The sequence below is a fragment of the Hirundo rustica genome, chromosome 2, assembly GCF_015227805.2.
Source record: "Hirundo rustica isolate bHirRus1 chromosome 2, bHirRus1.pri.v3, whole genome shotgun sequence".
In the NCBI taxonomy this organism is placed as follows: Eukaryota; Metazoa; Chordata; class Aves; order Passeriformes; family Hirundinidae; genus Hirundo; species Hirundo rustica.
This window is the reverse complement of record NC_053451.1, coordinates 98,087,295-98,101,449: the sequence shown is the minus strand read 5'-3', so window position 1 is coordinate 98,101,449 and position 14,155 is coordinate 98,087,295. Positions and strand designations below refer to the sequence as shown.

The 14,155-nt window shown below is 36.0% G+C and overlaps 1 long non-coding RNA gene across 1 annotated transcript; it reads right to left on the bottom strand.

The window, feature by feature from the left end:
• Positions 1 to 7,539: 7,539 nt before the first annotated feature.
• Positions 7,540 to 11,043, bottom strand: LOC120765028 (uncharacterized). Its single transcript, XR_005704350.1, has 3 exons — positions 10,926 to 11,043; positions 10,648 to 10,717; positions 7,540 to 7,795 (listed from the first exon to the last, which is right to left on the bottom strand). It is a non-coding gene; the product is annotated as an uncharacterized LOC120765028 (long non-coding RNA).
• Positions 11,044 to 14,155: the final 3,112 nt, after the last annotated feature.

Below are 14,155 nucleotides of genomic sequence, written 5' to 3'. Positions count from 1 at the left end.
TGTGCCACTGACTTGGGAGAGCATGTAAAGAGCAAAGAAAGCTGCTTCTGGTCTCTATCAAGCTGCTATCATTATTCTAGTAAACTCTCCCACGGTACATATGGAATAAGTATATACTCCCATGGAATACTTAGGTTTCTCTTAAATTAACAGATTCATAGCTTGAGTAAAGATAATTTCTTAAGCCACAGTGGGAAGAAACCTATACTAAAATGATTTAAGGGGGAACAAGAAATATTTTAATGAGGTAAAGAGTGAAAAAAAAAATATGATTCAAAGAACCTTAACTTTCTTTTACATATTACTTGGACATATGGAAATTATGGAAATACATAAAGAATGAAGTGACAAAACCTTCAGAAACTTGAAGAGAACATTTCTGCAAATTCTGTACTGTCAATCTGTGAAATATGTTTCTAATGTGCCATGAGAACCAAAAAACTACTTGTACACTCTTTAGACGCCTTTAGTTGTACCATTTCAGTGAGGCTGGAGATTTTGGAATACTGCCATTATTTATTAACATTATATCACTGTTAACACATTTTAATGGTGTTAAGAAATGTATGTATGGCTTAGCTAAATCATGACTAACATCATCCCTGAAAGGCCCACTACACTGTCAGTTTAGTAATGACTGCTGCATTGGGGTTTCCACATTCTTTAGCCAGATGAGCAGAAAGAATGGCAAAAGTGCATAAGCAAAAGGCATGAAAAGAGATCCCTTGTTTCATGATTTTAAGCCATTATTGCCAGATTTAGGCCAAGCTTCTTCCAGTTCCTTTTAATCTCCTTGTCAATGACCGTGATTTAGTTAAGGGTTTCAGTTTCTGGAATCCTATTAGTGCTAAGTTTGTTGAAGGCACACGCCTTCCCTGTGTCACTGAGGTAGACTTCGCACAAAAAAAGGCAATTCCTATGTCCCCAGGGCTACTGAGCACTATCCGTAACCACTCCATCTGGTTCCAGGGATCATCTCTTGAAAAGTCTCTTTACAAATCACAGTCACCTCTGCCCTTAAATCCATTTTACATTTAATAGTAGCATTGCCAGATTTGAAACCAACAAACCAAACCTGCTTATCATTGTTGACTTTGAAAACAGATCCTTGGCTCTGTGAACCACTCACCCTTTATTTGGTGATTTTTCTAATTCTTTCTTTTTGAGAGACAATCCTTCTGATTTTCATTTACACATCCTGGATGTTGACAGCTTCTGTTATCTGAGCCTCTGTCCTCTCTGCTGTGTTCTGCCTTGCCCCTAAGAGCCATAATTCTGCCATGGGAAGTCCACTCTTCTAAAAAGCATTTTTATGGGTTCCTTGTTTCTTTAGGGAGCTTGCTTTTGCTTTTTGTTTACTGTTGTTGCCCTATTTCTTCATTGGTTATCTTGAATTTTTCCTGAATTGGACAGTGATGCTTCTCCATTACTCATTTAAGACAAAACACACTTAGCAATTACAAGATATTTTTTTAAAATTCCAATTACAAAATGTACTGTTATGTATACCTCAGTCTCAAAATTTTCAATTTCTTGTTTATACATCAACTCAACAATTTTTTTAATGCTAGAATTATAAACATCTTCATGGCAGTTAATCAGTATGTCACAAAAAGATTGTTTTGATATTATACTGGGTTTACCTTAAAATGTTTCTGAAGGATGACGTTGCCTGCACTCCATGTGCATTTTCATAGTAAACTTGTTCTTTTTTACAAGACTCTATTTCAGGAAGTATTTCAGGACTTCAACCGGAGGTTTTGTTAAAGCAAAAGATTATAACTAAAGATGTTTATCTTCTCTTCAACCTCTTACCCCTAAGTATAGATGAGTTTGCACCCTTTTATACAACAGTACTTTTAATTGTGATTGGTTAAATAATCACTGGAATTACCAAACTCATATATGCTTTAAAAAGTACTAGACTTTTCTAAAGAGAGAAAATATGAGGTTTCATTTGGTTTGGTGTTTTTTTTCTTTCAAACCCCGCCCCCCCCCCAGTTTAATTTACCTTCTGGTTTATTGACAATGAATATTTATATTTTTGAGCTTCTCCCCCCCCCCCCCCCCCATAAGTAGAAATGTTATAATTTTAAAAGAGTGAAAGAAATGGGGGGAGAGAGGTTGGAAGAGAAGACTTTAAGAATTTAAAGGACTAGGTTGATTGAGGAACAATAAAGTAACACACTTTTGTTGTGAGATTATAAGATTTGTCAATGGCAGTGGTGATGAGTCTGACAATGGGACCCATCTGTTGACATGACTTGACATTGTAGGAGATATGTTTGCTCTGAGGAACCCAAATCCTTGGTGATGCTGAAATATTGCCAAGACTTCTCCAACCCTCTGGACACTCCTTCGTGCCTGTGTTCCATGTAAGTGTTGATAACACTACTGGGAATGGGTTTACACAGATTAGAAGCTACTGTAAGGATCTGGAATGGCGAGGTGAAGGGGTCAAGAGCTCAGGTGGCTTTTTTGTTAATTCTGCTGATCAAAGGTCAAGTTGTAGCGACAGATGTGACACGGAGATAAATATGTCTGTGAACAGATGGTGCTGCCAGCAGAATGTCAGCTGCCTTGACCATGGAATAATGTTCCATAAACCCTATGACACAAAGAAGAACTGCACCTCTCTTACAGTTATTTACTGATTTATTGAGACAGATTCACAAAACTCACCAGTTTGGTATGAACTCTTCCTCCCTTAAAAAATTCTGGCAATAAAAAGAAATATTGGCAAAGAAAGAAGTATTGGCCATAAGGTCAGAGAAGGGAAAAAAAGAGAATGGTGGGTTGGTTAACAAATAGATTCTATAGTGTAGGGATTAACTGGGAGGAAGCAGAGGCTTTATTACATGGGCGACATTTTGCTGTGACATTTGGTTGATTAAAAACTTCTTGGATAATTCACATGCCACAGCATTAATAATTGAAGTATACAGTTTGCTCAGAAAAGGCAAGCAGAAGACTAATGCAGAAGCAGGGTGATGCATAGCTAATCGACTCAAATTAAAGTAATTAATATTAGTATTTTATATTAGTAGAGAAAAAAAAGCACTAGGGAACCTGGCCTGAAGAAATTCTACATGGTTTCCAGGGCTTAAGAGGAACTGAAATAAAATAGTCCTAAGTATTACTCAGATTTTTTTTTTTTTTCCAGGAATCTGAATATTAAAAGGAATGTTAGAAAGTCTCATCCAGCACTAAATATATGAGGACTAGGCTCCTACTTAATTCCTGAAAGACTTGTTTTCAGGAGAGATGGATATCTGGGTAGATGCAGCACAAGTGAAATGGACAGTGAGAAAGTCCCCCAGAGGTACTAGCAGATACGTCGAGTTAATCTCATTTGCCAGTCTATTACTGTTTCCCTAACAGTCACATAGTAGTTGCCATGTGTTGGCATTCAAAAAATATGAAAATGCTCTTTTATTACATTAATCATCTCTATTTTTTGTTTAACCTTATAGCAGTAAAATTTAATTTTACAATAAATTTTGGTTTTCAGAGTAAAGCAGCAAAGGTATCAGTTGCACACACTTTATGTGATTGTTACACATGCACTTTCTGTGTCCTATCCATGACTCCTTGTTCTTCATCCACTCACTGTGCTGCATTTTTCAAAGTTTAGAAATCTGTCTCATGAAATCTGTTCAAACTCACTGTCCTTGATGAGCACTCCTAGAGCTGTTCCAATTCCTGGTTGAAGCCTGAAGCATCACCATTACCTATTGCATCTGGTGTTCCCAGGCAGTGGAGCACCATTTCTCAGTTCAGTATTCAAGCAAATCACCGTGTCTACTTCACTTAGAAAGAAAAGTGAAAGCAGGTTAATACCCTTGCCTGAAAGAACTTTCCTGCTTCTCATAAATGCCTGCATATTTTTTCTCCAACATTTAGTTCATCCTTCAAGAAGCTGCAAAGTTATTCTCATTGGTTCCCAAATGACTTGAAGGGGAAATGGCAGGGTGGAAAGCACAATTTGCCAAATTTGAAGTGATGACAATTATTTAATACAAAATGGTGATAGATAATTTTATATTGCAATTAACATGGGCAGGGCAGGAATGCAATGTAAAACAAATACTGAAAACTGAAATTTTTAGGATGAATGTCAAATGCAGAGGGATAAAGTATATCTCCTATATTTATAAAGCTGATGAAGGTAACTGCAGAATTAGCCCTTCTTTAAGGATTAAAATCAATGATTCTCTTAAATTTTCCAATACTTATTACTATTTGAAACAAAGAAGCTCTTACTGCTAAATCAAAAATTACTGACTTCCAAGCTGAGTTGCTTGTATTTTTGTTCAATTTAGAACTTGAATTCCTTGCTCTGGTTACACTATTATACTTCTCAGAAAATAGCTATATAATTTTAACAATACTGTTACTAGTGCAAGATTGCTTCTGATTGCCTTTATAAAAGGTCTTATTTTTAAGGAGTCCTGTTAAAGCTGAAAGGGGTCATAGAATCACATTACTTTTAAGAGCAGTTCCTTTGACTTCAGTGAATATAGAGTACTTATGTAAAACTGCTTCATAGTAAGAAATGGAGATCTCAAGAAGAACCCGTCCTATGTATGGTAGCTTTTTTCAAACTGAATTTTGTCTGCATTATTATTGCACTAGAGTAACAGATGTGCAGGAATACAAGACTTAAAAGCTTCTTTGGTGTTTTTCATTACATTGAAAGATAATATTTACATATACAAATATCTAGGCATATTTCTTATGTCCATGAGTAATCCTATTAATAAATTAGTAAATCCTAGCCTTAGTCAAGTCTGATTTTTACCATGCTTTTTCAGAATGTTATCTAAGCTGGTCATGGTATATTTTTACTGGTTTTGAAGCAAAGTTATGACTGAGAGATGAAAAATACCAGATGTATTTTAGAAATTGTTTATCACCTCAGAATGTAAAGCTGAAGTTGCAGGAGATTATACATTATTATTTGCTTTATATAAAAAATGTTTTAAATTTTCTTGTAAATTAGGTAAAACTTTGGGCAAAAAGTTGGACTGCTTTAATTTTGTATCTTTTAATGGAAAAATACAGTGGAAGAGGAAGAAGTATTGGTTAAATAGACAAAAGCTCTACAGAGAGTCAAAGATTCGGTAACATCTATATGCACTGTAAGTTTGCAGTTATTCATCACCCAGATTGCCACTTGAGGAAAGTCAGTATTAACTAGGAGTTTCCACTATTACTAAATAATTCTCCATGCTTCACCACTTTTGTGCAGTTCATTTCTGTCAGGTCTGTATATGACATTTGCCTTAATGCTGTTTATTGTATGGAAAAAGCAGTAATCACCTGGCTGTACAGTGCCGTGTCTTCTAGGGTACATGACAGAGATGGATGTAGTCAAAGGACTGGAGTCCAGTACAGTCCTACTGCAGAGGATTCAACAGAAATGCTGCCAGACACTGGCATCGTCAGCACACAAATCAACCTCTTTCTGAGGGCTGGAGACAGAGGAAATTTGGTTTCATTCAAAGCATCAAGGCTGCTGTATTAACTTTGGCAAATAAATCACTGAATTTTGCTGTTTCCTGATTTTTTGCCCTACTGAAATATAGATAATAGCAATTTCTTGTTATTATTTAGGTAACAAATTTGCCTGACTAGAGATGAATTTTTACCTAAAATCCTATAATGAAACAATAAAAAAATTCTCAAGCTCCTAGGTGTTTCTTTGGTAGGAAATAAGTAAAGACAGGGAATTTCAAAAGAAAAATATTCACTCTGTACTCGAGGGCTTTTGATTTTATTGGATATTCAAAAAAAATTCTAAATTTAATTAGTTAATAAAGCAATTAAAGCCTGCTGCTAAGACAAGCAATCTATATTACATGATAAATTATTCCCTTCTGGTCATCTTTTCTCTACTCTGCTTGCTGATTCCCCTCCCAAGTCTCTTCACCAATCCTACTATTAAGGATACAGTACAGCTGTTGTCCTTCCTAGTTCCATGCCTTCAGGAGGAAAAGGAAGTAGACGTTCTCACAGAATTAGACATGTATGAAGCAAATGTACAATCCTAAGCTGTTTTGTCTGAACAGAAAATCAGTACAGAGAGAACATAGCATGTTTGAGGATCTTGGATTGATTAGCTTTTTATGTGGTAAAGCTGAGTTAGAAACAAGAAAGTGAAAACAAGAGAAGCATTGTTTATTCAGAAATTTAATAGACATGTGGCTAGTCTGCAGAACTTTGCTCTGAGTCCTGATTTAACTTTTACATCGTGTCACCGATATTTCAACTCTTTCAGTCCTCTGGCTTGATGTGGAAGTCCAATGTTTGGGATGCCAGGGGTTTTATGAATCTTCTCACAGCTACTACACCATCTCAGAGTCTCTGTAGACATATTCTTTCTTTTAATAATGCTCATAATATTCACTGTCACCTACAGTAATGTTATTAAGATAGAACTGTATTTTATATTAGAGTTTCTCACAGACTGGTTTGTTTCTGTCCAGCCAAAGAGGAATGCAAGCATACCTGGGTTAAACATCTAAAACTATAGCTGAACTGAATGCTAAAGGTAGAAAAGGAAACATCCTTCCTGACATGACTTGATCAGGAAAGATTTTGTATTCTCTTTAGAAATCAGAAAGGGAAGAGAAATATTAATCTACATATGCGGAAAAATGTTTTTATGACAATTATCCCTCAAGGTCAAGAGCAAGTTAACAAGTTCATCTTTCATTCCAGAAGGCAAGAGCACCAATGTTAAAATCCTTAAAACTGAGCTTACAATGAGAAAATACAGTGCCATTTCCTTTTAGCCAGTAGTATCAAAGATGCAATCAATAAATTCACCCTGTAGCAGTGTCCCTATACTAAGAAACTGTCTTGAGGGAAATAATATTACTTCAGTCCTATATAATTCAAAGCTCCTTGAACTGGAGTTCTTTGAAGATAAAAGACTGCCTCCTCAGCTTCTGTAAATCAACACAGCTATTTTGACTCTAAGGTGCTATCAATTAAAGTGTATTTTTGCAAGACTCCATTATCCTCTTGCTCAATAGTGTCTAATAATTTTTTATTTAGTCTCTACTGGTTTATGCTCTCTGGCCCCACCATAAAGAGTGAAGCAGTTCTTTTCCTCCCAGGTATTACTTTCCTTGGTGAAGGTCTTCAGCCACAAATTAATTTTATTGTAAAGATGTTTTATAGGAACTGATTCTCACAAATCCTTGCTAGGATTGCACTCCTATGTTGCTTTTATGTTATTTCACTCTTAACAGGACTATTTTGCAGTTGGCTCTGGTTTGCTGAATTACATTACCTTAATTGGTAAGTATTCTTAGTTTTTCTCTTTCCATGCTGAAAGAGTTGGCATAACACCACATTCCTCACAAACCAAACTTTTCCACAGCAGGCAGTTTCTCTGAATATATTTTTAAATCTTTCCTAGGACTGAAATCAACATAATGAGAAGGAACATGAAGGAGGTTAATAAAGGTTTATTAAACAAGAACATTTGACTGCCTCATGTTCTTTCATTTCAGTCTTTTCAGTGTCCCAGAACAGCTCAGCTTCATTAGAGCAAACAGACAACTTAGGTCACAGGACAAAAACAAGTGAAATTTGATGACAGATGTTTAGAACAAAAATAATAATTCAGAATTTACCATGTTTCTTTACAGTCAATGGATAATTGATGGAGAAGACTTAAGTTCTTATCTATCTTTTTACAGGTCTGAATTATTTCCACATTATGGATTCTTGGTATAAACTCTTCTCTGGGTAGGACCAAAGTAAGTTACATCAGAATTTTCATCTAGAAAAAATAAAAGGTGAAACTTTTCACGAAAGGTAAAATTATGGAAAATGTACAATATTGGACTTGAAGATATGTACATTTATTTATAATATATCTATAGTAGAAGTGTGATCTTATAGAGTTTTAATTTTATTACAATATAAATAATAGATTACTCCATATTCAAAAATATTTTATAATCTAATAATTCTAGTATGTGGTGTTAAAGTTATCACATATTCAGTCATCTTATATTCTAATACATCTGCAAAATGCACAGTAGAATTAATTTCCAATCATAAAATGATTATAAACACTGCTCATGTTTGCAAGGATATTATAACATTCTCCTTGCAAGGAGAATTAATTCATTTCTAACTTGAGTTTTACCAATACAAATTCAAAGGCAATTAGATGATATCAGGGTCCAAGCAGTGGTATTTCAGATTTTTATTTACATTATCATGACAAAAATCTGCTGTGATGATAACATTTTACTTAGCTAGTAGATTCATTGACTTCATTTATTTAATTGATTTGAGGGGCATGCAAACGGTAATAGAATTTCCCATAATCTTTGCATTATACAGTTACCCCAAAGCTGCAACAGATTAACTTCTGACTCAGATACTGCAGCTGATAAAATGAAAGCCTAATTCAAAGCAAAGTTAGGAACCGTGAAAATCTTTTACGGTTGTTACACTTAAATATGTATCCCTGTGTAAGTTAATAAATACATATGCAGAAGTTGTTTAGCACCAACAACTTCTATATTTCTACACAAGACTAATTTACCTTTCCCACCTTGCAAAATGCAGACTAAGAGGAAGTAATCACTTCAGGTAATTTTTCCTTTTTCTTTGACAGTAAATAAACTTATGACCAAACCAACAAAAAGAACCCTCCATCTGCAACTCACCTGCTCACAGAGAGTTTTTTAAGTGAGGTGTAACTGTAGCAAGCAGATGGCAACAGCAAACACATGGCAACAATTGGAAAAATAGGTTGAAGAAAGGGCAATAAATAGAGAGCTGGCACTGTTAACAGTACAAACAAGGTGAAGGGGATAGTCATGGGGTATACTCAAAAGAATTAGTTAGAGTAGAGCTGAGCAAACAACTAAAAGCAAAGAAAGAATCAACTTCCAGTAGTTAGGAATTAAATAGAGGAAGCAACAGTGAAATAACTTACTGAAAAGAGGGGTGAAGGTAGCATGACCAGGAATATGTGTTTTAGATAATCTGAAATGAAGGGAGGTGATAATGGTATATGTCCTTCTCCCATAACACATCACGTATTTTAAAATAAATGTCAAGGTTAGGTGAGAGGTGAATTAAACATCTTTATTGCCCTGGCTTCGAGGTGGATGATCTAATGGCATGAGAAGAGTCAATAATGTCGTTATAGAGCAAAATAGCAAAGATGTGCCCAAAGAATAGACTTTTTGTTCTTATCTTCAAAGAAATAGAAACCTTGCTTGTTCGAAACAGGAATAATGTAAAAGACTGCTTTTAACTTACTGTCAAATATTCAGTAAGATGTGCAAAAAAACAAAGAAAAATGCAACAAAAAGCTCTGACTGCTGTTGGTTTCACATTGCTGGGAAAGTAGTATTCTGATGTTATCATGAAATGAGAACAGCAGGTGTGTAACTATGATCATGTTTTATTTGTAAAAAACAAAGGGTGGTGAAAGATGGGGGGAGAACAGCACCAAAAGCAGGGCAGAGGAGGTGAGGGATTCAAACAGCAGTGGATTAATAGGATATCGAGAAGGGACAGCACTAAATGAAACACAAGCAAAAAGGTAGATTATCTAAACCCTACCATATAAAAAACTGTTTTTCAGATCCTTGATTACCAAGAACCAATAAGCAATGAGTACACCTAAAAATAATCAAATTTGTCCATTAGTAAACTAACACACATTGGTGGGGTGAGGCAAATTCACAACTCTGATAATCCCTGTGTTGCTACAGCTGTCTTCTGTGTAGAACCTCCCAAAAGGCTTTTTTACTATCCAACCACCTACTAAAAACACAGATACCAGGACCTCAGTGGCATTCCAACCCTGGTTTTACTGGGATGCAGAGAAAATTGTGAGCTATTCCTACAGAGAGCTTAACTTCTTCACACAACTATATAGTGCATAGCACCAACTTTTGGGGGGGGCTGGGGAGGGATTCAGAAGCTTTGCAGTCATGAGAAACCAAACATCTCTTAGAATACCGTTAGACCACCTAAGAATTTCCAGAAAATTATCATTAACCAAAAATGTTAACGTCCTCCATTTCTTAAAAGCGTGCCTTACTTCCCCAGGATGTGTTTACATTACCCCACTGAGTTGCTTCTTCTCTGGTGTTGTAACTTTCTGTGGTTAACAATACTACTGAGGGTATTGTCCTGTGTGCTTAAAAACTCTGGCCTAAGCTTTTATATCACCACAAAAGAGCAAGCTTTTCCTTTTTGGCCTAAGCATGAGCAGAGATTTTATCCTTTGAGAATGTGTCTATGTGCGAAAGAGAGCAGTCTTTAGTAAGGGCAAACAGGGCCTTGGAATTTGAGAAACCCCAGAGATAATTTAATGCTTATGGAAGGACCAAAAAATTTGGCTCCTCTGTGATCTTTCTATTCAGGCTGGATTAAAAGTATCTGTCTGAGTGTCTGCCTTTTGTAGGGATATAAATAATTGAGTTGGTTAAACTTATTGATTTTTTACACATGCACACACCAAGCTTTGAGAAAACCCAGCGAACAAAACTTCTGCAACCACAGATGACTCCATGTACCTCAGACTCCACTTACAAATTGTAGCATTAATATGTATTAATACTCTTATTACTCGTATGTATTAGCATTAATAGTAATTACCACATCAGTGTTCCAGGCATTTTGAAGCGACTGCATGTTGATCCCCTTCCAGCTGGAGGGACTGCTGCCCCTACAAATATTGCACAGAAATTCTGTTTATATATTGGATAAGATTTCCTAACTCTGCTAGGGTTTTGGAAGAGGATTTTTACTGAAAAGTTGGTTTCATGCCGCATGATTCGCCATAGCTGACACCCACATCATCTGGGACCTCAAATGCAAAGGTTTTTATGCTAAAGGTAACCCAGGAGAGGGTTTTTACTTACTTACGTACTTACTTTCTGTAGAGGCCTGTGGGCCCGCTTGGGGACCTCCTGGGGCTATGCCTTGGAAGAATGTCCCCTAGCCCTTAACCTCTCCTACGGACCTCCTGTTTTACTGACAGGTTGTCAGTCAGCCTCAGCACCACAACCCTCTTCTCCCCCTATATGACCTAATATGGTTAGGTTTCTGGCAGTTTCTCTGTTCTTTGTAACCCCATTGGTTTGTACACCTGTCCGTTTACCGTTGTATTTCCCTATTGGTTATTGTACCCCTTCTCCCACCCCTGCCTCTTGGTGATTGGTTGTCACTGTTAGCTCCACCCCCCTCTACCCACATATAAGTCTGGGCCTTCTAATGCTCAGTGTCTTTTGCCCCTAGATCCCTTGGCTACAGCTGCTGATTTCTAGGCAAAGGCCACCTGTAGTGTGTGTGGATGTGTGATTGCCGTGCGTCTGCCCGAACACCTTCCTCTGGGTGACCTTTCAGGAGGTTGCAGTGAGTCACCACTGACCCACACTGCAACAACTTTCCTTTCGTTTTTTTCTTACTTCTTGGTCCTTAACAGTCACCTCCCTACCAGAACCATAGCTTGGGATGGTTAGGATTTATTCTAGCTGTGATTATGAATAGTGTACAGAAATCGTATAAAAATAAGGCTGTCTATACACGTTGTCTTTCCTTTCCTCCTGAAGAAATGAGGACTGTTACCTTGTATGAAGAAATGAAGAGTATTACTTCAAATGTTCTAATAACTGTTTGTGTATAGCTTATTTTTCACTGCTCTTTTATTTTCGGCATTTTTTTATATTTGCAACTCACACGTTAACAAACCCTATCAGTAAATACGCCCTTCTTTTTGTCATTCTTTTTCACATGTAGCTGAGAAGCCAACAGAGACACTGACAGTCCACTAGTTAATGGGGACTATATGGGTCTGCAGATGTGTCTGCTTCAAAAATAGAAGTTTTATAATGATCAACAAAATCACTATAGTCTAGAGCCATGGGAATGCTAAAATGTCTTTCTTTTTTAAGTCAACTGATCCCCACTCAGTTTTCTCCTTCCATTTCCATAACTCCTTCACCCATCTCAGAACAATTTGAAGAATTAATCCCATCAGCACTGCTGAGCATAATAGTAAACTATCTTCTATCAGTGAGAGCATGGTTCTCCTTGTAAAAGAGAAATCTGAAGGGCTTTTAATAGAAAAAGGGGGACCAAAAAATTTTTCTGTCTTATGTAAGATTCTTCTGCGGATAATTTAAAGAATTCTTACTTCTGCTGAAGCGCTTCTATTATCTACAGTACAGAGTAAGCCTAAAGCAATAAATTTTTTTTGAATTAGTGAAAACATGAATGGAACAAGCCTAGAGATATATACATTTGCCTTTGTCTTTGCATTGAAGATGTTGTGTCTGCCAAACTCACCTCTGCAATATTAATTGTCAAAAAATTTCAGGCTTTGATGTAAATGTTTTGAACTACTGCTATCTAAAGTAAGTTTCCGGTTTCCATGTGACAATACCTGCCTTAAAGCTTTTCTAAGCATGCATTCTATAAGATTTTGGTGGACTAGAGACTGACTGAATTTGCTTAAAAATACACATCACTGAATATCAAATTTGTGTTCTTCACAAATAACAGGAAACTTACCTTTGGTAGGCAAATTAACTGTAGAAATGAGAAACATCCCCTTCCATTTAAAGTTGTTGTCAAGTGTTTATTAAGCAAAATCTAAGCAACAGCTGTGTGCTAAAATGCTAAAGGTGTGCTCATTGGTCAAGTCAAACTACTGAGGCTGGAAGTCAATTTTGCTATCATAAAAATGTTATTCAGGTGGTTGCAAAACCCCACACATATGTTTGCAGAACTTCAGATGCTATCTTTGAGCAGTATCACAACCCTTGTTCACAATACTGATCAAATAAAAACCAGTATTTTAACTACAAAAAATCATTCTAGAATTACAAACATAGTATTGAGTGTAGAAGCATTTCAGGATATTTCCATGACATAATGAGTTAAACATGCTTAAATGATATTACTATGCATTATAACCTTTTACAGGTTCCTGTAAGGACATTTACTACTGGAGTGTGAGCACTGACTATTATTACATAATAGATTAGTATATTACTGATGTAAGGAAACATTTATGTAATTTGCTGGTATTTCAAAATAAATATATATGATAGCTATTTCTGGCCATTAATGATATGATGGTATTTCATAGCTATTGCACTTTGTGAACTATTTTTTTTCCAGAGTAGTTTAAACCAGATTCTGTTATATATTGTTGTTTTGCATAACCCAAGGGAGGGACAAAAGGAAAATAAAAGAAGAAAGCAGTAATCAATTACTGTTTTCCTCTGAATCCTTGAAGCATCTTCTAAATTGCATCAGCCTCAGGTGGAATCCAGGGGTTTTAGGATGCAAGAGAAGATTTTTGGAATGATTTGAGAGCAAGGCACATTTCCTCTCTGAATATTTCCCAGGTTATTCATAAAGAGTGCTCTGTACTGGGAGGACTGGCTAACACTCAGGTTTTGTATACTTAGCTGAGAGGCTAATGAAGGTGTCTAGTTCCACTTCACAAACTGGTAAAATAGGGCCATATAGAGGTTAGGATTTAATGATTTGAATGGCATTGAAAGAGCTTAAAATATTTCAACAAAATCTCAGTATTTCTGCATTGCAGTATTTCAGAAAAAAAGAAGTTAAGAAATCCACCCAAATTTCACTGCAAGGCATGACCTCTGGTTTCAAAGAGCAACATACCAATATATCAGGATTAATCAGCACAAGAAATTGCTGCACTGTACTTTGTAATTATTAAGGCTGCATGTCTTGCTTGTTGGTATTTCAGTAAAAAAGCTAAACAGCATTAAATGTGAACATCTCGTAGATGGGAGTTAAGTTCTTTAAAGATTGATATAGAAAAGTCAGGTAATTTTAAAATAAACCACTTTGATTATTTTAATTTCTCAAATGTCTACCTTTTTGCCCTCCTTTTTCCTACAAAATTATTTATTAATCCAAGGAATAGAAATGTGGAGTTTTGGAATACTTCTGGAGGAAATGAATTGATCACATTGCAGCACAATACAATGCATTAACATCAGCCAAATCATATTACATTATTTTTAATGCAAAAAAAATTTTTTTTCCTTCCTTTTTGAAAATGCAACCAAGATTTTGGAGATACTGAGCAATTTATTCATGATAAACACTTCAGTCTGTAGAA